Source organism: Crinia signifera, chromosome 3 (genome assembly GCF_055691185.1).
Source record: "Crinia signifera chromosome 3, ASM5569118v1, whole genome shotgun sequence".
NCBI classification, from domain to species: Eukaryota; Metazoa; Chordata; class Amphibia; order Anura; family Myobatrachidae; genus Crinia; species Crinia signifera.
Genome location: NC_139219.1, coordinates 194,368,162 through 194,393,208, shown reverse-complemented (window position 1 = coordinate 194,393,208; position 25,047 = coordinate 194,368,162). Strand labels below are relative to the sequence as shown.

Below are 25,047 nucleotides of genomic sequence, written 5' to 3'. Positions count from 1 at the left end.
TTTATTTTTCCTGTGGATGTACTGTATTCTAGCACGAAAATATGCACAATAGATCACTGGTCCTGTAACTGTGTCAAGACTTGTATATGTCAGGCTCATGGCCAGAGACTGGGATACAAACAGTGGCAGAGTCAGGCATTGTTCTACAATTCAAGCTCATTTTTATTGTTTTCTAACATGGTTGCCTTGGTATCAAATCAAATAAGGTAAGAAATGCATTCTGTTATTCATCCATGTGCCGAGTTGAGGAATTGTATGCACTCATTTTCCATCCAGGATATCAAATGCTGACATTGCATTCTTTGGATCTCTTTGTGCTTCAGTACGTCTCTGTAGGCCAGCTAGCCACGTTCCATTTTACAGTTGCTTGTTAACACCCTATTATGTTTACAGAGTAACACCAATGAAGGACTCGCACATTAATGGAATGAGGGGATCAGAGGATCATATACAGCTGTCACTGAATATATATATTTCTTAGATAATTGGCTCCTGTCACAAGTTTGAACTGAGATTGGAGATATGTCTTTGAATTTACTGTTGGCATCCGTCTACTAAATGTTGCAGTACTCCTTATTTATCTCACATTAACACCCCCCCCCCCCCTACAGAGACTTCTAATACCCCCATACACCTACTCTAGTCTCCTACATTTTTGTCATGTTATTGTTTGTTTGTTTTTTTTATTTATAAGGCGCCGCAAAGTGTCCGCAGCGCCGTACATAGCAAACAAAAAACAAATTATTAATGTTATATTAATAAGCTAAATTTGTAATACTTATTCAACTGATTGTGTATATGCAAGCTTCTCTTTTACCTTAAGAGCTTTACCAATTGTTAATATACCAAGGTTTTATACAATTCTCTTTTGATACATATTTAACTTTGGTAACCTTTCACAGCACCAAGGGTCAGATGTATTAAGCTTCAAAAAGCGATAAAGTGGAGAGTGATAAACAACCAGCTAATCAGCTCCTACCTGTCATTTTTAAACCCAGCCTATAACTTGGCAGCTAGGAGCTGATTGGATGGTGGTTTATCTCTCTCTTTATCTCTTTTTGAAGCTTAGTGCATCTGGCCCTAAGTGTCTTAGCTTATACATATTTTTTATGTCAGTTTCCCCTTCTTAAAGTTCCCATACATTACTGTGACTTGTACAATTCGCATCCAATTTCCAGTTCTCAGGGAGTCCTTCCATCTGATTTGGTACTTATTGTGCTATTTTTACATGGGATTTATCCCATGTAAAAATATAATGGAAGGCCCCCAGCGAGCTGCCAGGAGAGTTTAAGGGAAATCCGATGGGATCTATGGCAGGTGCTAATAAGCATTATGTGAATTTATCTATTTATTTATTAACAGTTTCTTACATAGCGCCAGACCTGGCGACAGGGGGGGTCAAGGGGGATGAAGTCATCAATGATAAAATGCGTTGAGAATTGCCTGGTTGACGAGAGGACGCGTGATGTCATCCGCTGGTCCGGAGATCGGTAAGCATTCAGCTGCAGCTAACTGCCACCGCTAGATGTGTACCACACTGCCTGTATGCTAGCAAATGGGATCTGGGGACAGTGGGACAAATTTTTTAAACTTACATGCACGCAGGGGTTAAAGTGAGGGGGAACAGGGTGGAACTGAGTTCCACCACCTCTAATGGTGAGGTGAAAAATTTGAACCTACACATTGGCCCTGCACAGTAATTCTCCCAGAAAATAATTCTAGTTTGCAGGGGGGTGCCAAAAACCCTACCCCTGGCTCTGTCTCTGCCTAATAGGGGGATGGGATGGGGTAAAGATAGGTGGCATAGAGAAATTAGTTCCCCCACCTCTGCATGAGCACTTTATGCCCTGCATGTATGTTTCTGATGCTTTTATAGTAAATATTGTTTTACATTACATTGAAGCTTGCACCCTTCTCTTTTCTTTATACATATATATATTTGAAAAATGTTATTTGTATCATAGCAAGTAAAATATTAAAATCGAATTTACAGTAAAAATATGCTTTTTATGTTTCCTTTAAAAAAGTTTAGGTTTTAAACTTAACAACTATGTTTTGTTATGCAATGACTTAATTTTATAGTTTATGAATTAAATGATCTGTAGGATCTTATGCCTCTTAAAACCAAATCAATTTCATAATTTTAGATGAGCATACCATTCTCAGATATTTATTAATAATTTCACCAAGACCTTCAAAGTGTGTTTCCATTGACAAATAGCAAGTCATTAATTATTGATTTAGTCCATTATCCAATAAAAAAACATGAGAAATAACCGCACATGGTTATATTAGAAAGCATGAGGTAAAAGGTTTGATGCATTGCAAAATATTACACATTTGACACATATTGATCAACGTCTTTAATAATGTAAAGATTCTGGAACATTAAAATTGTTAGGCAGTAATGGATTTGTTACCATGTTCTTCTGAGAACCATGATTAAAATGCTAAACACTGTATATCTACTGTACATAAAAAATATATTAAATGCAATTTATGAAGCAGCAAAAAGTGTCTCTGCCAGTGCCTGTAACATTTATATTTGTGTATTTACAAAAATAGAAACTTTTCAGTGACTTCAACCAAAGCAAATGTAAACAAAATACACCTGATTTATCTCCCGTTTGTCTGTCAATTTTATTTAAAATGGAACTTTATAGAATACTGTACCTCCTCAGATGCCACAAATATACTGTATGCAACTTTTTCCTCAGAGATATGCTTTAGGAGATACAGACATGAATAACTTTGAGGACCTTTTTTTTTACTAGTCTCATCTATTAGGATATACAAAATGGGGGTCTGCTTTTTTTTTGTGATGTTATGGTTTTGTACAAGAGATATATATTATTTATATTTATAAGGCAAGCCAATGTACAGTAGGTAGAATGGAAAGAAAGATTTCCAACGGACTATTCCAAATGTCTAATATTTCTATATATTTATTAGGTTTAGATATAAGGCTCAGTCTGTTCACAAGATTAATGTGTTCCTTTTCAGGTAAAACAATTCAGAAAATACAAGGATCTATATTGTGCTAATCAACGTAATATACTCTGGCTTCATCTGTTAACATGACAACCTCTTTAAGGTTGTAAACTGGAATGTGAAAAGGCAACATTCACCTTCTTAGCTGATGACTGCTAAAACACCTTACATGCCTTTGGGCAGACATACTGTAACATTTAGAGAAAGGACTTATCTACATTATGTACTAAGTAGTATAAAAACAGGTGGAAGCTGGCTCAGACAGAACAATTATGGGATACAATGTGCAAAGTAGGGACCACAATGTACCCAAGAGCAGCAGGGGTACTGTTAGAGGCCGCATTAGCGGCGCTTACCCGGCGCAGCCGGGTCCTGCAGCACTGGTCCCGGTCGTTGCTAAGCAGCCGGGACGACGCATCACTGCCGGTCCCAATTTACGGTCCGGGACGGCGTCACAGCAACAGTTGCTAGACGCTCAGCGCGTCTCCCCCTGCCAGCAGCACCTCTTCCCCAGTGGTTGCCTAGGCGATGGGGAAGCCAGGTAGTAGCAGGTAATTAGCCAGTACACCTGTGGCAGCATGCAGCTGCTCTCTGTTACTAATCAGGGGTGGACACACCGGAAGCAGCCTTTATAAGGGATTAATTTGGGCTGCTCCAATGCCGGTTATAGAAGTGCTTGGAGACTGCTCTCACTTTGCAGGCTTATCTCTTGATTCCTGAATCTGATCCTGCTGGTTATCTCCTGTTACCTGAATCCCGGGAAGTTACTTCTGGCTACCTCCAGGCTGCTCATTCCCTTTCCCCAGCAAAGCAAGTACAATCTAGCTTTTTGTTACACTATATATTGGCAGGGAGATTAGCAGACATTCATTATAAGCAGTGTAAGGTCAGCTTCCCAGTTAGGGCCTGTGCTTAGGCCTTAGGCCACACCATTCAGTGTATGTATATACTTTTGTTATCACTGTTTGACCGTGGCTTGATGTTCTGTATTTGTATTCCTCCTTGTTATTAGTCATTGCGCCTTCCTTTTCAGAGTTTATGTATCTCAGTCCTTGCTCATTGTACCTCTTCTTGTCTCTCAGTCCTGTTGTTTAGTTTTAGGTTAGTTTTCTGTAGGCAGTGTAGTTCCAAGCTTGCTGCTCCCTATTGGTAGCTGCCCGGGGCCCTTGGGGTTGAGTCTACACTGCCACTTGCCGACATAAGACCAGGCGGCATAAAAGTACCGGGAGACGTTTACAGTCTTATGCGAAAAGGGCTGTTATTGGCAAGAAGGCTCGCTTGTGTGCTCTGTGGACTTAGGCCTGGGTGTCCTGGGTGGCTACCCAGAAGATGTCCAGAGGCCCCTCGGCTGAAGACCTGCTGTCCAGAATCTATAATGGTCCTTCCCTTCCACCTGTTCCTACACACTCCAAGCGTTCCCCAGGAAACCCTGCTAGTGTTCATCAACTCTCCCTGGTGAGTGTAACAGGTACATCAAGAGATGAAGAGGTCTGTGTGCAGCCTCTGTCTGGGCCTCCTCCTCTGTAGCCAGCAAATTTTCAGACCCGCACCCACTGGTGGGTCCCTTTTTCATGGCATACATGCTGCAGCTGCCACAGTGCAAGCAAAGGTTTAAAAGGACACGTCTTTATGATCTGTATGTATGCAGAAATAGAAATGCAAGATTTAGTATCCAGAAAGGACAGAGAACAAAAGGTGTCCATGGTGTGAATGGTGCCGCAGCATGGCTTTCTGTCAGGCACATGTATGGAAATTTGCATTCTGTGCTGTTCTGCAATACAAGATATAAAAGTATGCATCTGTATGCTCAAGTAACAAAGCCATTTTCTGTCAACCAATACAATAAGTTTATGTGGGAGTAGATATATGCCATGATTTTGCATAGTATTGTTTCCATAGTGATGCATGGATGCTTTTCAAAAAAGGTGAGAAAACAAACATGAGAGTACTTGGTTTACATTCATTCAAATATGCAAAAACAACAAATAAACACCACCAAAATAATAGTAAAACATTGGCAGAATGTCTTACCAGAAATAAGATTGGATCAAGTTGGAAATATCCCCCCCAAAATGGATCTAAAAAATCCTTCATGTTGCCATAAAAAGAAACCTGTACCAGATGCAATTGCTACATTTATGAAAAATACTAACATTTTGTGTGTATAGAATGTATGGAATCATTTCATACTTAACAACCGTCAAAGACCAATGTAAACATACAGTAAGTGGCCAGTTCATTTGTCTGGATTTTTGCAGCTAAATATATTTCACTCGTTCTTTATTATCTGTTAAAATTATATATATATATATATATAAATATATATATATACCGTATAACGGACCGGCACTCTCCACAATGAGGTCAATGGTGCTGCGTGCCTTTGCCAGAAATCAATATGAAGCAGGAACCCCCAGGAGGATTAAGCACGTCACTGCAGCAGTTCATAGGTGAAAAACACGTTGAAGTTTATTAGCCTCGACGGGCCGTTTTGGGGCACAACCCCTTCCTCAAGAGACTTTCAAAACAGGTACAACAATCACAGCAGTGTTTACCATTTAAATATCTACACCATTGCCGCCAGTCCGCCCTCTGCCACGCTAGACATGCCCATTCACCGCGCGTCAGCCGGCTCTGGCGCACAACAGCAGCGTCACCGCCTCACACACGCTGACCCGCTGCCATGGTAACCAGAGACCGGCAGGCGACCAGCACAGATCCCACAGGCGCGCACGCCCACAGCTCCCACTGTCCGGACGCCCGCAACCCGGGGACCGGCACCGGCTTGCGGTGCCGTACGTGTCATTGCTGGCACCACCATCGATCGCCACCCAGGTCGGAGCAGGCACCAGGAGCAGCCCATGGCATCTCCCACATGCCGCAGCTGTTCCCATGGAAACCTACCTCCCGACCAAGCCGTCATGACGTCATACAGAGAGCACACGCCTACGGCTCCCACCATGTTAGCGTTGTTCCCATAGCAAAGTCACAACAGGCATAGGTCAGAAATGATAGATGTTAATGAGGGACAGGACATGATAGTATATCAAACAATAGGCACATCATAATCCAACTCAAGGACAAATAGTATCCAGTGTGGACCCGACCAGTATGTTGCGTGACCCAGACCGCCTCTCACGCAGCCGTGGTCACCCACATGATCGGCTTCACACCAAAGCCGAGCTGGCGACCCGGGTACTCACACTATCCCGGGACAGCCACCACGTCTGCATATTGCCTATATGATATACATAAAAACATCACCGATAATATACAGGACAAAACCAACATACTAAATACAAAATACAAAAAAATACAAAAAATGCAAAAAATACACACAAATACAAAATACAAAATAACACATTCATATATCCACATTGGGTATAGGTAGTATCATATATCAAATATTACCTAAAGAGTCAACAAGAAGCAGATTACTCCAAGTGAACTGAAAACAAAGTACCCATATTATTATAATGATATAGCAATGCTCACATAAAGGAACTCCATACCAGACGCTCATTAAGGACATGGGGAGCTACTGTATTTAAAGTGAATATCCACTTAGCTTCTAATCTGAGTAATTGTTTATAACGATCTCCACCCCTAATTGATTCCGGGACATGGTCTATAATTTGGTATTTGAGAGATGCCAGTGAATGGCCCTGTTCTTTAAAATGCATTGCTACTGGTTGTTCAGCAACCTTACTCGTCACTTTGCCACTGACGGAGGCTTTAATAGCAGAGCGATGCATCGCCATTCTCTCCTTGAATTTACGCGATGTCATGCCAACATAGCATAAGCCACATGGGCAAATTACCATGTGCACGACAAAGCGTGTGTCACAAGTAAGTACATGTCGGATGGAGTAGAGTTTAGAGGAGTGAGGGTCCTTGAATTTGGTACCAGCGATCAAGAAGCCACAGGTGACACATTTCGGGCACCTGTAACACCCTGGCGCTTTAACAACCGTATTTGCTGTTTGGACTTTATCAAAGCCAGACACATCCGTGTGCACTAAAATATCTCTCAGGTTCTGTCCCCTGGTATAGCAAGCCAGAGGACGAACTTTCTTAAAAGCTGGTAAATCTTTGTCACTGGCCAATATCGGCCATAATGCCTTGCTGGCAATCGGTACCACTGCACTCGAGGTGTCAAACTGAGAAATAAATGGGAAAACTTCCCCATGTGTTTTAACAACAGGTTTGAGTAAGTCACCCCTCTTCAATTTCAGAGCCCTCTCTTTAGCCACTGACCTGACCATTTGGGAATATGGCAAGCCCTTCTTTAATGGAGGGGGATGGTGGCTGCTGGCCAACAACAGTGTGTTGCGGTCAGTAGCCTTGCTGAACAATGATGTGCTAATGCTGCCATTGTTAATCGTTACTGAAACATCTAAAAAATCAATTTTATATTCACTGGTTTTAAAGGTGAACTTAATTGGTGTGTCGGCTCCATTAAAGAAGGGCTTGCCATATTCCCAAATGGTCAGGTCAGTTAGGATATGTAGCGACCACAATACAGTAGAGCAGGAGTTGGATAGAGTTGTGGAGAAGTTTCGGCAGAGGGGATATTCCCTGAAGACGCTCAAAATGGCTAAAGAGAGGGCTCTGAAATTGAAGAGGGGTGACTTACTTAAACCTGTTGTTAAAACACATGGGGAAGTTTTCCCATTTATTTCTCAGTTCGACACCTCGAGTGCAGTAGTACCGATTGCCAGCAAGGCATTATGGCCGATATTGGCCAGTGACAAAGATTTACCAGCTTTTAAGAAAGTTCGTCCTCTGGCTTGCTATACCAGGGGACGGAACCTGAGAGATATTTTAGTGCACACGGATGTGTCTGGCTTTGATAAAGTCCAAACAGCAAATACGGTTGTTAAAGCGCCAGGGTGTTACAGGTTCCTGAAATGTGTCACCTGTGGCTTCCTGATCGCTGGTACCAAATTCAAGGACCCTCACTCCTCTAAACTCTACTCCATCCGACATGTACTTACTTGTGACACACGCTTTGTCGTGTACATGGTAATATGCCCATGTGGCTTATGCTATGTTGGCATGACATCGAGTAAGTTCAAGTAGAGAATGGCGATGCATCGCTCTGCTATTAAAGCCTCCGTCAGTGGCAAAGTGACGAGTAAGGTTGCTTAACAACCAGTAGCAATGCATTTTAAAGAACAGGGCCATTCACTGGCATCTCTCAAATACCAAATTATAGACCATGTCCCAGAATCAATTAGGGGTGGAGATCGTTATAAACAATTACTCAGATTAGAAGCTAAGTGGATATTCACTTTAAATACAGTAGTCCCCCATGACCTTAATGAGCGTCTGGTATGGAGTTCCTTTATGTGAGCATTGCTATATCATTATAATACTATGGGTATTTTGTTTTCAGTTCACTTGGAGTAATCTGCTGCTTGTTGACTCTTTAGGTAATATTTGATATATAATACTACCCATACCCAATGTGGATATATGAATGTGTTATTTTGTATTTTGTATTTGTGTGTATTTTTTGCATTTTTTGTATTTTTTGTATTTTTTTGTATTTTGGATTTAGTATGTTGGTTTTGTCCTGTATATTATCGGTGATGTTTTTATGTATATCATATAGGCAATATGCAGATGTGGTGGCTGTCCTGGGATAGTGTGAGTACCCGGGTCGCCAGCTTGGCTTTGGTGTGAAGCCGATCATGTGGGTGACCATGGCTGCGTGAGAGGCGGTCTGGGTCACGCAACATACTGGTTGGGTCCACACTGGATACTATTTGTCCTTGAGTTGGATTATGATGTGCCTATTGTTTGATATACTATCATGTCCTGTCCCTCATTAACATCTCCTATCATTGCTGACCTATGCCTGTTGTGATGTCACTATGGGAACAACGCTAACGTGGTGGGAGCCGTAGGCGTGTGCTCTCTGTATGATGGCTTGGTCGGGAGGTAGGTTTCCATGGGAACAGCTGCGGCATGTGGGAGATGCCGTGGGCTGCTCCTGGTGCCTGCTCCGACCTGGGTGGCGATAGATGGTGGTGCTAGCAATGACACGTACGGCACCGCAAGCCGGCGCCGGTCCCCGGGTTGTGGGCGTCCGCACAGTGGGAGCTGTGGGCGTGCGCACCTGTGGGATCTGTGCTGGTCGCCTGCCTGTCTCTGGTTACTATGGCAGCGGGTCAGCGTGTGAGGCGGTGGCGCTGCTGTTGTGCGCCAGAGCCGGCTGACTCGCGGTGAATGGGCGTGTCTAGCGTGGCAGAGGGCGGACTGGCGGCAATGTTGTAGGTATTTAAATGGTAAACACTGCTGTGATTGTTGTACCTGTTTTGAAAGTCTCTTGAGGAAGGGGTTGTGCCCCGAAAAGGCCCGTCGAGGCTAATAAACTTCAACGTGTTTTTCACCTATGAACTACTGCAGTGACGTGCTTAGTCCTCCTGGGGGTTCCTGCTATATATATATATATATATATATATATATATATATAGTCATTGAAATAAGGTGGCACCCCGCAAATAATGCACTGGACACAGGACACGTAAGATAACGTTTCGAGGCTAGTTTATTGCCTCTTCATCAGATGACTGTTAAAACATACAAGCAGACAATTTATACTTACACACCATCACCGGTGTTCACTCCAGGCGCGATAGCAGCAGCCGGCGTTTTCCGCATCCGTCATCAATGGGCATCGCCATACGTCACTCTGCTCATAAGAAGAGGCGGCCAGGCGTCCTGGCGGCTCCGTTGCCATGGAGATCTAAAGACAATACAGAATTTTTTTTAATGCACTAAACATTAAAACACCTGAACAAGCGTGATTAAAATCATCAAGCGCGAACACAGTAGACTATATAGAATAATGATATGAGGTAAATTTAAACATGACCTAAACTTTTAGGTGATATACATCTATATGAGGAGGCAGATAAAAGGCCCTAAAGTGTAACAGATGGAAATACACAGGTCAAGAAAAACACTGGAGGCCCAAATACTCATTGAGCCCCCGAGTGGACAACGTCCCTAATCGATAGATCCCTCCTATCTTGCACTGCAGCAATTTAAGGGACCTATCACCGCATCTAATAGACGCAGGAATGTGATCAATGAGGATATAGCGTAGGGATGCCACACTGTGACCAGCGACCAAGAAGTGGCGTGCCACTGGTTGGTCACTTGATCCACTTTCAATGGCACTTTTAATAGAATGGCGGTGAGTAGCAATTCGTTTATGAATGGTCTGTTCGGTCTAACCGACGTAACCGAATCCACAGGGGCACGTCAGAAGGTACACTACGTACTTAGTAGTACATGTCAACCTGTGTTTTATAAAGATCTTTTTACCGGACAAAGAATGGCAAAAAATGGCAATGATGACATAGACCTGCAAGTGAGGCATCCCAGACATTTAAAATACCCATTCTTGCGTACCAGGAATGTGTCTGTATGTACCTAGCTGCTGGATAGCTCCGTAATATCGATACGTACCACCCAATCAAAGACATTACAACCTCTTTGGTAGCAGGGCATTATCCTACTATCAGATAGCCCTATGTTAGGATCGGCCGTAATAATAGGCCACCATTTTTAGAAGTTCTATTTATGTCTCCACTTTGGGCATTAAAATGGTTAACCCAAGGGAGGTGTCCATCAGGGTTTTTTTTTGGTTGCACCCTAAGTAGGTCACTCCTGTCCTTAGTCAAAGCCTTGTTACGTGCAGCTAACACCGACCCTCTATCGTAACCACGATCAATAAATTTATTCACCATCAGATCCAAATATACCTCAGCATCCGCATCAGTACTGCAAATTCTCCTTACCCGCAAAAATTGCGAATAAGGGAGACAATACTTCAGCGACTTAGGATGAAAACTATTAGCATGAAATATGGTATTCCGATCAGTGGGTTTAGTATAGAGATCAGTACAGATAACCCCATCCTGCAGAATTACCTTGACATCAAGAAAGTTGACTGTACTGGAATGGATGCTATAGGTAAATTTGACAGGGCTATTAGATGCATTGTGCATCTGAAGATGCCTTTTAAGTACGTCAACTGGTCCTGACAAAATGACGAACAGGTCATCGATGTACCTGGCGTATGCTTTGATGTTATCGTGTATCCCAGGGACAGCTAGGAAAATCTCACGTTCCACCAGCAGCATATAGGCATTAGCGTACGATGGGGCCACATTGGACCCCATCGCACAGCCTGAAAGCTGCAGGTAGAACTCACCATCATAAATAAAATAATTATGTGTGAGTAATAACTGTAACGAGCTCAATTGGTGGAAAACAATACAGTGGGTTATCTATCAGCAATTTGCCAACTGCATAGACACCATCGCCGTTTGGGATTGTGGTGTATAGGCTTGTTATATCCAAACTGACCAACATGCTACCACATGGTACCGGGCCAACCTCATTTAGCAAATTCAAAAAGGCAGTAGTGTCACGGATATGTCCAGAACTATTAATGACACAGGGTTGAATCAGTGCATCCAAATACACAGAAAGAGACTTCCTGGCCAATATTAAAGGTGGCCCGGTGGTTTCAACAAGTTCCCCTCGGGGGCTCAATGAATATTTGGGCCTCCGGTGTTTTTTATTACCTGTAAATTTCCATCTGTTACACTTTAGGGACTTTAATCTGCCTCCTCGCATAGATGTATATCACCTCATCTCTGGTGGGATGCAGGGAACTTCAACCAGGACCCCTCCCAGGCAGCAGTAGCCATGGCTGTGACACCTGGTGGCAGACGGCAGACGCTGTGAACAACCCCTGGCCGAAGGATCCCCTGCAGAGACAGAGGAGAGTCCCAACATGTAATCCATGGCTGAGACCACCGGTGGGCTGAGAGGGCCCGTTCGCCCCCACAGGAAGTCCCAGCTCTGGATGAATCCAGTGATGTTCCCTCTCGGGGAGGATGTATGGCTCCTACATCGGGGGCATCGAGGGTGGACCTCTGCCCATTGAGGGACAACTTCTGTCCCTGACCTCACTGACTCTCACTGAATGTCTCCCCCCAAACACACACACAAGTGCTGGCATCCCCCTACCCCCCAGCTGCGGCTCCAGCCAGGGCCCCTGACACACTGGCCTACCCACAGCCTCAGAAAGGGTTAGCCTCCATCTATGCTGGCTGACCCCTGTGGTGTGCTGAAGTGGAGATGTGGAGATGTTGAGCCCCTCTACTGCTGCCCTTTCTTAACTTGCACCACTTATTGGACCCACTTCAGTCAAGCTTTCATTCCCAACACTCCACAGAGAAAGCACTGACTAAAGTTGTGAATGTTCTGGTCACTGCTAGTTCTAAAGGCCACTCTCTTATTCTTCTTCTTCTTGATCTCTCTGCTGCTTTTGACACTGTTGACCACACACTTCTCATACAAACACTACAATCCCATGGTCTTAAAGACACAACACTCTCTTGGTTCTCATTCTATCTATCTAATTGCTCCTTTAGTGTTTGCTTCTCTGATCCTACCTCCTCTTCACCTCTTCAGTTGGAGTACCTCAGGGTTCAGTCTTAGGTCCTCTGCTTTTCTCAAACTATACCTCCTCTCTTGACAAACTAATCAGCTCTTTTGGATTTCAGTATCATCTGTATGCAGATGATACTCAACTCTTTCTATCCTCCCTGGACCTGTCTCCATATGTATTGGGCCATGTCTCTGAATGTCTTTCTGCTGTTTCATCCTGGATCTCGCTACCTCAAACTGAATATTTCTAAAACAGAATTAATTATATTTCCACCAATAAATAATAGTTACCAACCAGATATCTCTACTGCTGTTGAGAATATGACAATCACTCCTACCACTCAAGTCGCTGCCTAGGTGTCATTCTTGACTGAACTTTGTTCCCCATAATCAATCTGTCTCAAAAACATGCCATGTATGCCTAAAAAACATATTCAAAATTCACCCTTACCTTACAAAAGACACTGCAAAAACTCTAATCCATGCTCTCATCATCTCACGCATTGATTAATGCAATAGTCTCCTTATTGGCTTTCCCCTATACAGACTCTTACCACTACAGTCCACCATAAATGCAGCTGCAAGGCTAATTTTCCTAGCTAGACATTTATTGTCTGCAAAGCTACTCTGCCAGTCACTTTATTGGTTACTTGTATTCTACCGTATTCAATACAAAATTATTTTACTCACACACAAAGCCATAAACCAAACTACACCAAAATACATATCTTCTCTTGTCTCAAAATATCTTCCAACCCGACCTATTTGCTCCCCAACAGATCTACGTCTCTTATCGACACTCATTACTCGATTTGCAGGACTTTCTTTGGGCTGCACCCACTCTGTGAAATGCTCTCCCACACACAATAAGACTCTCCTCCAATCTCCAACCCTACAAGCATTCCCCGAAAACTCACCTCTTCAAGCAAGCTTATCAAATTCCAGAACCAGCCACTTAATCTTCATACAGTATACCGTTCCTGTCTAATCACATCCCCACTGTACAGTCCACACATATCCACTCTCTTTCTTTTTAAAATTTTCCATCCTCCTGACCCCTGGCCAAACTGCTCGGTCACTGTATCATACAGCACACCAGGAACCATTGCATTTTGGTGGATTAAATGCCTATTTCCCTATAGATTGTATGATTGCGAGCAGGGCCCTCATACCTTTGACTGTCTGTAAATACCCAGTTTGTTGTATCACTGTCTCCTATTGTAAAGCCCAACAGAATATGCTGCGCTATATAAGAAACGAATAAATAATAAAATATCTATTTTTGTGTTTATGTGTTTCATAGTCATCAACACCAGAAGGTCAATATTATATTAACATGGTTACAATTGTCAACATTACTAATGTCAATAATTACAAAATGTTGACATTGAGAGAATATCGACAGAAGAAATGTAGACATTGTCATGATGTTGATATTTCAGTTTAGAGCTAGAGCTCCCATTAAGGTTAGCATTAGGGTAAACGTTCAACAATGTCTTTACAGCAGTGCCGACATGATTAATATTTACAGGGCATTGTTGACATAATATGCATGTCAACATGTTCAATGACAACATTCCAACCATTCAACATTCTACTGCAAACATTTTGATTATTAAAAAATAACACAATGCGAGAAAAATAAATGAATGTATTGCTTCTTAAATAACATTATATATATACCATGTCCTTCTTGTTGCAGAAAAAACAGTCACAGGACACTTGAATGACAGAAGTAGAATGCATTTATTAATTTAGTATCTTATGGTTACAGGGTTCACCTGTAAAATGATTTTTTTTTACTCAAGGAAGACCATTGCTGTGTGTAATCTACACTACAGTTTAAATAAGTTTTCCAATATATTAAAACCTTTCAACGTAAGTAATTCCGCCAATGTTGAGTATTAAGAAAATATAAAGTGAAGTCATTCTATACAAATAACTGTTTTTATTAATAAGAAATGCAATCTGTTTTACTGAGCCATGCCACACGCAGATGGTATGTAGGCATACAAAAACATTTGACATAATAATGAGGTATACAAATACAATAAAATTAAGGGGAAAAAATGCAAATACTGTACTTATGCCAAATATGAATATGAGTCAACATGTAGAATTAGTTTTATAGTATTTATTATGTATAGTTTGCATGATTTTCATATTGGTCATAGTCAAACAAATACATAGTTATTGTATCTAGTAAATGAACACTCAATTGACTATTTTATACTGTATATAGTCTAATTAGCTTGTAATAAGTAGTGTCATTATGATTGAGTTATGTTTGTTATAACTTAGCCGTAGCTTGTGCGGTTTTTAAGACTCTCTATATTTGGATTATAAAGGTCACTGGTTTCCAATCTCAATTTCCTTTTGCAAATAAGGTGATGTACAGTACTATATCTCTCTGTTATATTCTATTTAATCAATTGTCTAGTTACACCCTGGCATAGATATAAATAGGCTACAGGATATACATTGTAACTAATATTATCTGACAATACAGTAACTCATTTAGATGAAGGATATAAACACACCTATGGAGTATACCTGTGCGGAGGTGGATTTAGACTTCATGGTGCCCTAAGCAAGGTATATATTACCTCCCCCCCACCCCCTTTGGACTAAATCGACAGAACCATATTTTAATTCCTGATCTATGTTACTTACATTATTTGTTGTTTTTCCTACTTGTACTTTATTGCAGAATATTACTTATTCTGTTCTCTGATAGCACCATGTCACCTCACCTCTAATTTCCATTATTACACTTGCTGCACTTTAGATCAGTATTCCCCTCACTGAATGTAGCAGATCCCAATACCCCATTAATACACTGACTGCATTGCAGATGAGTGACCCAGGTTTACTTATTGTAGTAAGCAGAGGCGTAACTATAGCGCCGCAGCCCCCGCGGTCGCAGGGGGCGCTGTGCATGTGGGGGCACTGTGGGGCTGCAGTGCTATAGTTAGCCCCCTCCCGCCCATCCGCCCGCCCATCCACCTGTCCGCCGCCCGCAGCCTGCAGCCTTACTTGTCTTCAGTGGTGGTCATTCTTCTGCTAGTGAGACAGACCACAATAAAATGTCAGCCCCATATAGCATACAGTTCTCTAAAACTGTCTGCTGTACGGGGACGGACATTTTGTGTTGGTCCGTCTCCATAGCAGAAGAATGAAGCCAGCAAGGGAGCCGGGACCAGCACGACAGGTAAGGCTGCGGTGGGGGGTGCGGGCGGGGAGGGGGCGCCCCCCCCAATTAACGGCGGGGGGGGGCGCCCAATTCATAGCTACGCCACTGGTAGTAAGCCCCATTTCCTAAAATACTTATTATCATCCCCTCACTCACTAATTCCATTTTATAACCCGATTTTATTATACTTATTATTAAACCCCTCATCAATATCACAATCACTGTTGACTATATACGGTATCAGTGGGTGTAGTGCTTGGTACAATCAGTGAGGGGGGGTGCATGTATAAAGAAGTCACTATAAATTCACATTTTGGCCCAGCTCTCGGATCAAATTTCAACATAGCTTGCGGTCCCCAGGAAATGCCCTTTATATAACCATGCCAGTGGCCCACTGGGACCCACAGGGTCCTAAGCATACACTTTTGTCAGTACAAAGCCTAGATTGCTTTTAGTTCCTGATACCTGTTCATTGTAAATGTGTTTAAATGCATACTATAAAATACCTTCATAAAACAAAAGGCTAAAGTAATATTTTAAAGTGTAGTTAATTAGGAGGCTTTGTTTGATTAGTCTGTATCTCCTACTTGTAAGTGTTCAGTTTTGAAGTGGACAGATAACAAGTTCCTGGATAATTTAAATGTAGACAGCAGCATGCAAGTATTACAGTAGCTACATAATGTTCTGTGAGGTGTGATTCATAATACTGCATTACAGATGATGACAGTGTGAGATGGAAGGTCACAGTCTGAGGGGTACATTTACTAAGAAGGGTGTTCTATTGAAGATTGGATGTTGCCCATAGCAACAGATTATTTCAATTATCTTCTAAAGCAGGGGTGGCCAAACCGGTCCTCGAGATCTACCAACGGTCCACATTTCCCAGGTTGCCTAGCTGGTGCACCGCTGTAGTCATTACTAACTGTCACATTTTAAAACCTGCTGCATTCAATCCTACTATAGATCCACAGGCTGCCTCGAAAACATGCACCATTGGTAGATCTTGAGGACAGGTTTGGGCACCCCTGTTCTAGAGGTTGCTAAATAAATAAGAAATAGAACCTGGTTGGTTGCTATTAGTAACATCCAATCTTCAACTGAACTATGAAAGAGAGTAGAGTGATCCTTGTAATGTGAAATAATTATTGCATCAAACACACTTCTGTACAATATAAGTTCATACATACATTTAGTATAAAATAAATAAGGATGAATTTGTAAATTTACAGATCTGCAAAAGACTACAGATTTAGGGGGTATTCAATTGCCGGCGACCATCTCCCCACGGAGGAGATGGCCACCGGGCCCTATTCAATGCTGTCTTCCCCGACAGGATTGAGCAGGGTTTCTCGGCAGAACGAGCCCAACTTTACAAGCTGTCGGGCTCGTTCTGCCGAGAACGGCCAGGAAGTGACGAGCTGCCGGCTGCAGCTCGCCTCCTACCGGCAGCAACTCGCGGCCATGCCCCCTCCTCATCCCACTGCAGACGGGACATTGAATTCCGCCTGTATGTTCTCGGTCGAGCTGACCGAGAACGGGACAGGGTCACGGCGGTCGAGCAAGCTCGACCGCCGTGACCTACACATTGAATACCCCCCTTCGAATTTTTGACAATAACTAAATACATACATTTATATAAGTCAGTCTTAGAGATGTAACTGTAATTCAAGTAAAGAACAGATAAAAATTTAAATTTGCATTTTCTTTGAAAAATGTATGATATGAGGACAAACATGACTTTTCACAAGAATAGGCAGATTCTGATTCACTTTAATTATAATCTGCACACTTATGACATGTGAGACAATATTGCAACATACCTCTCGGCTGGTGACGTGCATTATTCATCCATGACAGCTGTATTCTGAAGTGTTTTGCAGATGCAGTTAGGCTTCAAGCTTCTAGGATGAGTCAGAACACAGCCTTGAAGTAGGAAGCCTCAATGCAGCCCCAATGATGTCTGACGTGAAGGCAGCATACTCATTTCTCCTCGCAATTATACTACAAGCAAGCTAAAGCTTTACATGTACAAATAAAAATGAAATATTGGTAACAGTATATTGCTTACGTGACATTTTAATAAGGTCCATAAACTTTAAAGTAAGAGTATATTTTTGTAATTATTTATAGTAATTATTTAATTTTATAAACACAGGGCCAGATGTATCAAGCTTCAAAAAGTGATAAAGTGGAGGGAGATAAACAACCAACCAATTAGCTCCTACCTGTCATTTTTCAAACCCAGCCTGTAACATGGCAGTTAAGAGCTGATTGGCTGGTTCTTTATCACTCTCCATTTTATCTTGCCGTGAAGCTTGATACATCTGGTCCATAGTAATATAATAGTATGTACTTGAAACTGATTTGTATAGGTCAAAGAGTATTTGATTTACAAAGTTGTTTTGTCACATTAATTCCGCAGCAAAGTGCTATTGTCAATGGGAAAGCATTTCTAGTGTTACTTTGCTATTGCTTTATGCTTTCAGATGGAAAGGTTTATCACATGTCATGGCTTGGCACTTGCATGTATTCCCATGTAACTGTACAAATAAACGGCAGAGTGTACAGATGGAGCACCTCTCACTATTGCTCCGCCAGCGCCAGAATCTGGCCGCTGGTGATCGCCGGCGGAGAGGAGCCCCATCTGACTGAGACGCACATGCGTCTCACACGCACAGGCGTCTGAATTTCCCGTCGGCGGGGGGGACGGGAACCCTGTCCGTCTCCGCTTCAGGGAGACGGACAGAGTTAGTGGGGGGGGGGGCAGCAAGGCGGCGGGGACCCGAGGTGACCCTCGGCGAGGCGGCGGGGACCCGGGTGGAGCCCCGTTGTAAGGTGGCGCACGCGCATCTCGTGCGCACGCGTCCCCTTACGCTGGCTGGCGGGGGATGGCGGCTGACGAATCTTCCGCCATCTCCAGCAAGAGGGAGCGGCACTCCATCTGTATTTGCGACTTCAGGATATTTTATAGTTATACAGTTAGTTTCAAAAACTTAATTTAAGTCTTTTGAAAACTAATTATGACGATTAGTAGACTGGAATGATCAAATGGCTTTTTCCTGCTGTCAAATTACATACTTTTATTATGCTGTTATTAAAGTACAAATTGCTGCATCAGCTGTATTGTGTGCTATAATTCCCATCAACTGTCCTTATGAAATAGTGATTGCAAAGCAGCAGGCGACTCACAAAGCATCTCCGAATATTACCCTTATTACTCATCGTCTCATTACTGCTTAGTACATCTTATCAAATTGTAGACAATAATAGTAAGCAGTATGCAGAATACAATAATAAATGAACAGACTGTATATATATTAATGGTAGCTGCAACAGTGGCATCGAGGGGGGGGGGGGCACTTTTCTGCTGGAGGCATTTTTCCCGCCCCCCTCCCCCATTGCAGGGAGCCAGGCACTGTTTAGAGAGATGCCAGGCTGCCGCTGCACCACAGCCTCTCTTCCCAGTTCAGCACACGCTGCTCAGTGCCGTGTGCTAAGCTGGGGAGAGAGACAGCGGCAGCCTGTCCTCTCTCCCTCTCGTTTATTTTATTTTTTTAATGGGGATGTGGCCACACCTCTGGAGGCCATGCCCCCATCCTGTGGCCATGCCCCCTCCATTTTACAAGGGCCCGGCTGACCTGTTGACGCCCCTGGCTGCAGGACATGGTAATAAATACAGTTTCTCTTTACCTCATAGAAAATAATTTCCAAAGATAGCTAATCTTGTTTAATGTTTGACGGAGTTTAAGTTACTAGGGGTTATTATTTCACATGATTTAACCTGGTCTTCAAACATTACAGTGATGGCTAAGAAGGCTCAGCAATGTTTAATTTTTTTTTAGGAAGCTTAGAGAAGCAAAATTTTCCCAGGATAATTTGATCAGGTTTTATAAATGTTTTATTGAAAGCATCCTGTCATATTGTATTGTAGTGTGGTTCGGAAATAGCACAAAAAAGATCTTAAGAAATTGGAGCGGGTGATACACACTGCAGCGGCCATTATTGGCTGTGAATTGTCTTCTATTGAGGATATTTTTTTTAGAAATTGTCGGCGAAAAAGAGATAGCATTGTGCAGGATTGCCATCATCCTTATAATTATATTTTCTCCATTTTACCTTCAAAGAAACGGCTAAGGTGCATTAAGTCAAGGACATCGCATATGAAAAACAGTTTCTTCCCAGCGGATTTTTATCAAAATTGTTAATTTGTACTTCTCGGAAACTCAGAATGTAATTTTGTTGTTCTACAATTTTTATGTTGTGTCACAATGACAATAAACTATTACTGTATCTATGTTTCTAAAAACACTCATTTTAAAATTGCATTATAAACAATAGATACTCCAGGTCGGTCCGGATGCAGCACAGTTCAAAATTCAAATAGGGAAGTGTCACACCTACTGTCTCCAACTGCCATTCCAAACTGACTCCCTGGGAGTTGGTGTTTTTCCTTTATTTGAATTTTGGCCTGTACTGCAGCTCCACCTCAGCCTCCACTGATTAGACTTTTTTAATACATGTGAATGGGATAAATTATTAGTAAGTAAAGTAATGCTCAGGAATTGAGGGCCAGGGCCGGCTCTACCCACTCAGCAAAGGATGCAGTGTGGGGGAAGGGGGTTGTTTAGCGGCCGAGGAAACAGATGCTAGAGGTCCTCTGCACCTCTAGCGTATGTCATGGGCAATGAGCATGTAACCCCTATCCTGTCAATGAGCATGTAACCCCCCGACAACGAAAGTAGTAACTTCCCCTTCTGACAACGAGCATATAAGCCCATTGACAATGAGCATGTACACTGCCATGGCAATGAACATGTAAGCTCTGGCAATGAGCATGTAACCATGGTAACTAGCATATAATGAGCATGCCGGTAAGCGGGACTTATGTGGCATAATATGTAATAGGCATCATGGTGTTTGGTATAATAATAATAGAGGATGGTGTTTGGTATAATATGTAATAAGCATTACGGTGTGCGGCATAATGTGCGATATGTATTATGGTGTGGAGCATAATGTGTAATGGCCATTACGGTGTGTGGCATAATGTATAATAGCATTATGGTGTGTGGCATAATGTGTAATGGCATTACAGTGTGGCAGAATGTGTAATGGGCATATTGGTGTGTAACATAATGTGTAACGGGCATTACGATTTGTGGCATACTGTGCAATGGGTATTAAGATGTAACTTTTGCTGCACGCCTACGGCACGCACTGTCTCACTTTTTAGTGTGTGTGTATGTGTGGGGACCACCAATTCTTTTTCTATCACAGTGCAAAATGTCTAGTTACATCACTGCTGCTACTGGCCACATTAGGTGTATGAGGCACTACTACAGGCATTATACACCCTTTTTTCAGCATGTGCCTTCCCAATGTCTCTGTGTAAAGTATGGGAGGGAGCAAATTTATAGTTTGCAGGAGGGCGCCGAACACCATAGCACCGGCCCTGTTGGGGGCATATATATATATATAACAGGGACCGAGTTGCCAGAGTTGCGGAATGCTGGCTGATGACATACACATTTTAAAGCCGCAATCTTTTACAAGGCAAAACCAACCTGGTGCTCCTTGCGCTAGTCATACCTAAAGCTGATTAGGCTAGTACTGTATTTGAAATGATATACAGGTTGAGTATCCCGTATCCAAAATGCTCGGGACCAGGAGAATTTTGGATAACGGATTATTCCGTATTTCGGAATATTTTAATATTTCAATGATGTATTTTGAAGTATCTTGCATGTATGCTGTATAAACACATAATATACACACACATATATTTTATTACCACATAAAATACACACAAATATATTTTAATTGTTCAAAAAACAAGGTTTCAAAACGTGAAACAAAATGTGTGTACTATCTCAGCACTGAATTTGAATGCCAAGCAATCATTGTCTTGCACATATATATTGCCAGTTACATATCATGTCCCCAGTGATGCTGTTACATATGTCCCCAGTGAGTTTTTGGCAAAAAAAATTTTTTTTTTCACTTTCTGGAATGTCCGTATTTCGGAATAATTCGGATAACGGATATTCGGATACGGGATACTCGACCTGTATTTATATATTTATTCTGACAATGTAATATTCAATCAGCTCCTTATTACATGAAACCTTATTACACTGAATAACTTCCATTAACACAATTCAAGATTTCAGTTTTACAAATTGCAGTTTCAAAACATATGCTTTGATGTGCCATTTGGCCCTTAGTACTTGAACAGGTTACAATCCAGACATCAGGAATGCTTTCATGTGTGACACAGATTGGTTGCAGTGACAGCTACTGTATATAAATCTGCAACACAGATTGTGATTGCAAATGGACAATTTGATTATAGAAGAACATTGTGGAAATATGACAGCTTCATGTTGCAAATGTACAAAATTAGCTTTTGAAAATAAATGAACATATGGAATTATACCTTTACATTGCTATTACAGCTGAATTAATAAATTCATTAATTCATATAAATTTATATTAATTAATATAAAAACACACCCTTTCATCGATTAAATCAAAACAGGAAAATAATCAGATATTGCAGGTACAATAATAGAACATTTTCAAGCCCACCATTATGTAAGGGGCTACGGTCATTGGGTCACCAGCATGATGGTCGACAAGCAAGCATTCGGTCGACACCATTACAGATGGAGCGGGACTTATCTATCCAGGGGATGGCGATGGCGACGCCAGCCGCCATCCCCTGCCCCGCGCCATCTGTATGCCGGAAGGGGACGCGAGCGCACGAGGTGCGCGCGCGTCCCCTTCTGACGGTGCTGCCGGTGGTCGCCCGGTGTCTACACCGGGTCCCCGCACCCCCCCCCGCATCCCCCTGAAGCCCCCCGCAGCCCCCTGAAGCGGGAGGCGGACAGGATTGTGTCCCCCTCGCCGCCCGGATACTGAGATGCGCGTGCGTCAGATGGAGCGCCGTGTTAGTGGCGATTCACCAGCAACAATAAGACCCGCTACATCTGTAGGTCAAAATGCATTTAGGTGGACATGACTTAAGGTCGACATGCAGGAAGGTCGACATGATTTAAGGTCAACATGGGTTAGGTCGTCAGGGTCATTAGGTCGACAGGGTCATTAGGTCGACATGGGTATTTGAGCTAAAATGTGCCGACAGGTGATATTTCATGCCCTCCCATCCACTAAGGCATGGTGGGAGAATAAAATAGTGCCCAGAGCCATGCAAGGGGACGCAGTGCTACGTTTCGGTGTCCATGTCGACACGACATGTGCCGACATGCAGTATTTCATGCCCCACCATCCACTAGGGCTAGTGGGAGAATAAATAGTGTGCCAAGCATATCGAGCCATGTGAGGGGACACGGTTCTATGTTTTAGTGTTTATGTTGACTGTTTTGACATTCCAGTTATTGAAAACCACATACCTGCACTGCAGTAAGGCATTGCACAAACTCCTGCATCTACTGTATCCGCAGTAATTCCAGTCCTCAGAGCTTTAGTGAAATGATTTATTAATCAAGATATTGCTATCAAATCAGAAAAACACAAAATGTAATTCTGTGCAAGATCAAGGAAAAGTTTTACATCCAGGTGAAAGTACTCCAATTAAGTACTTAAACTGAATTTCTATATTTGTGCTAATAATTTATATGCATAGCTATTTTAAAAATAGATAATAGCTTTTGCAATTGATATTAAAGAAACAGACACTAAGGGGTAAAATGAATAATGCTTCTAGAAATGAAAAAAGGTGATGTTGCCATAGCAACCAATCAGATTCTATCTATCGTTTCTCAACTGCATCCTATAAAATGATAGACCGATTATGATTGGTTGCTATGGTCAACATCACCTCTTTTCATTTGTAGAAGCTTTATGGGCCTTATTCAGACCCATTTGCAGGGCTGCGAAATTTGCAGCCCTGCCGATTGCTGAATGACCGTGCACAGAGCCGGTGCAAGGCACCGGAGCGCCCCAGGCGAGTCGGGGTGGGGGCGCCCCGGTGCCGGGGAGGGGGGGTACCTGTCCTGCGGCGCTGTCTATTTAAAGCTGGCGGCGGCGGAGGCAGCGGGGGGTCCCTGCAGTCAATAAGAAATAACGAGCGCTATCCGCCGGGCTATGCGGAAGCGCTTCTGTTGTGAAAACATGTCCGCACGGCGCACGCTGATTGGCTGAATCTCAGCCAATCAGCGTGCGGACAGTGTTTTCACAACAGAAGCGCTTCCACATAGCCCGGCGGATAGCGCTTGTTATTTCTTATTGACTGCAGGGACCCCCCGCTGCCTCAGCCGCCGCCAGCTTTAAATACACAGCGCTGCAGGGGCAAAATGGCACAGGGGGGAAAATGCCGCCCTCCAGTGGCCGGCGCCCTAGGCAAATGCCTAGATTTGCCTAGTGGTGGCGCCGGCCCTGACCGTGCATGCACACACAGCATAGTGCGCATGCGCAAACCATCCGTGCAAACTAAACCAGCAATAGATTATCATTGCTGGCTGTTTGCAGCTGGATTGATAGGCGGCCAGCATTTGTACCCCAGAAAATGCAGGCAGCGCCCAGCTGTTGGGAGGGACACTGACGTCAGCAGTGGTCCCGATCTCCCCATGGCCTTCTCAGTGCCAAGTAAGTATACACTTACTTGTGGATGAACGCGTGCGCGCGGGGGGGGGGGGGGGCATTTGATGGAGAATGATTGCAAATGGATTTCCCCCTTTATGCATGGCTGTTACCAGATCACTGGGTTCTTAAGATTTGCAGCCCAGTGAACAGGTCAGAATAAGGCCCACGGTCAGAGCTCAAGGCAACTGAGACAGGTAACCATGGAACTCTTCTGTTTAGAATGAGGTGAGTTGCTCTGGCAATTAGCTGGTTTCTGGAATTCATCTAAATAATGTGTCAATGTTAGTTGGATAATCAGATCATTTAAAGCACAGCTTCTGGAATTAGTTGGACTGGAAGAATCACATGACAGATTCCAATTTGGCCATGCCCATGTATTCAGACCAGTCCAGTTTCCAATGGATATATAGTACTTCAAAGATGCCACAGACAACCACGTGCAGCACAGACCACCCTGAAATGACACCACTGACACGGTACGTGGGGCTAACACCCTGATCTGTGACACAAGAGAAGAAAAACACCACTGATAGCTATGCAATCTGCAATCTCTCTCTTAATGCCCTTTTTCTTTTATACAGGTTTGGAAACATTTTTTAAACTCATGCCTGCAAGTTCAGAAGCACTTTCCATAAATGCAACACCCCCACAGACCTGTCCCACATTTCAACACAGACCTGTCCCACATTTCAACTCACTGGGTAAATGGACATCTGTTGCATATAAATATATTCTCATTTTCCTGCTGTTACCGTAATTGCAGGATAAGTGGTGAGTTTGTT

General features: G+C 42.9%; 1 long non-coding RNA gene across 1 annotated transcript; it reads right to left on the bottom strand.

Annotated features, from left to right (window-relative positions):
* Positions 1 to 2,016: 2,016 nt before the first annotated feature.
* On the bottom strand, positions 2,017 to 17,525 carry LOC146064087 (uncharacterized). Its single transcript, XR_014471745.1, has 3 exons — positions 17,482 to 17,525; positions 9,605 to 11,783; positions 2,017 to 4,625 (listed from the first exon to the last, which is right to left on the bottom strand). It is a non-coding gene; the product is annotated as an uncharacterized LOC146064087 (long non-coding RNA).
* Between the last annotated feature and the right edge of the window lie 7,522 nt (positions 17,526 to 25,047).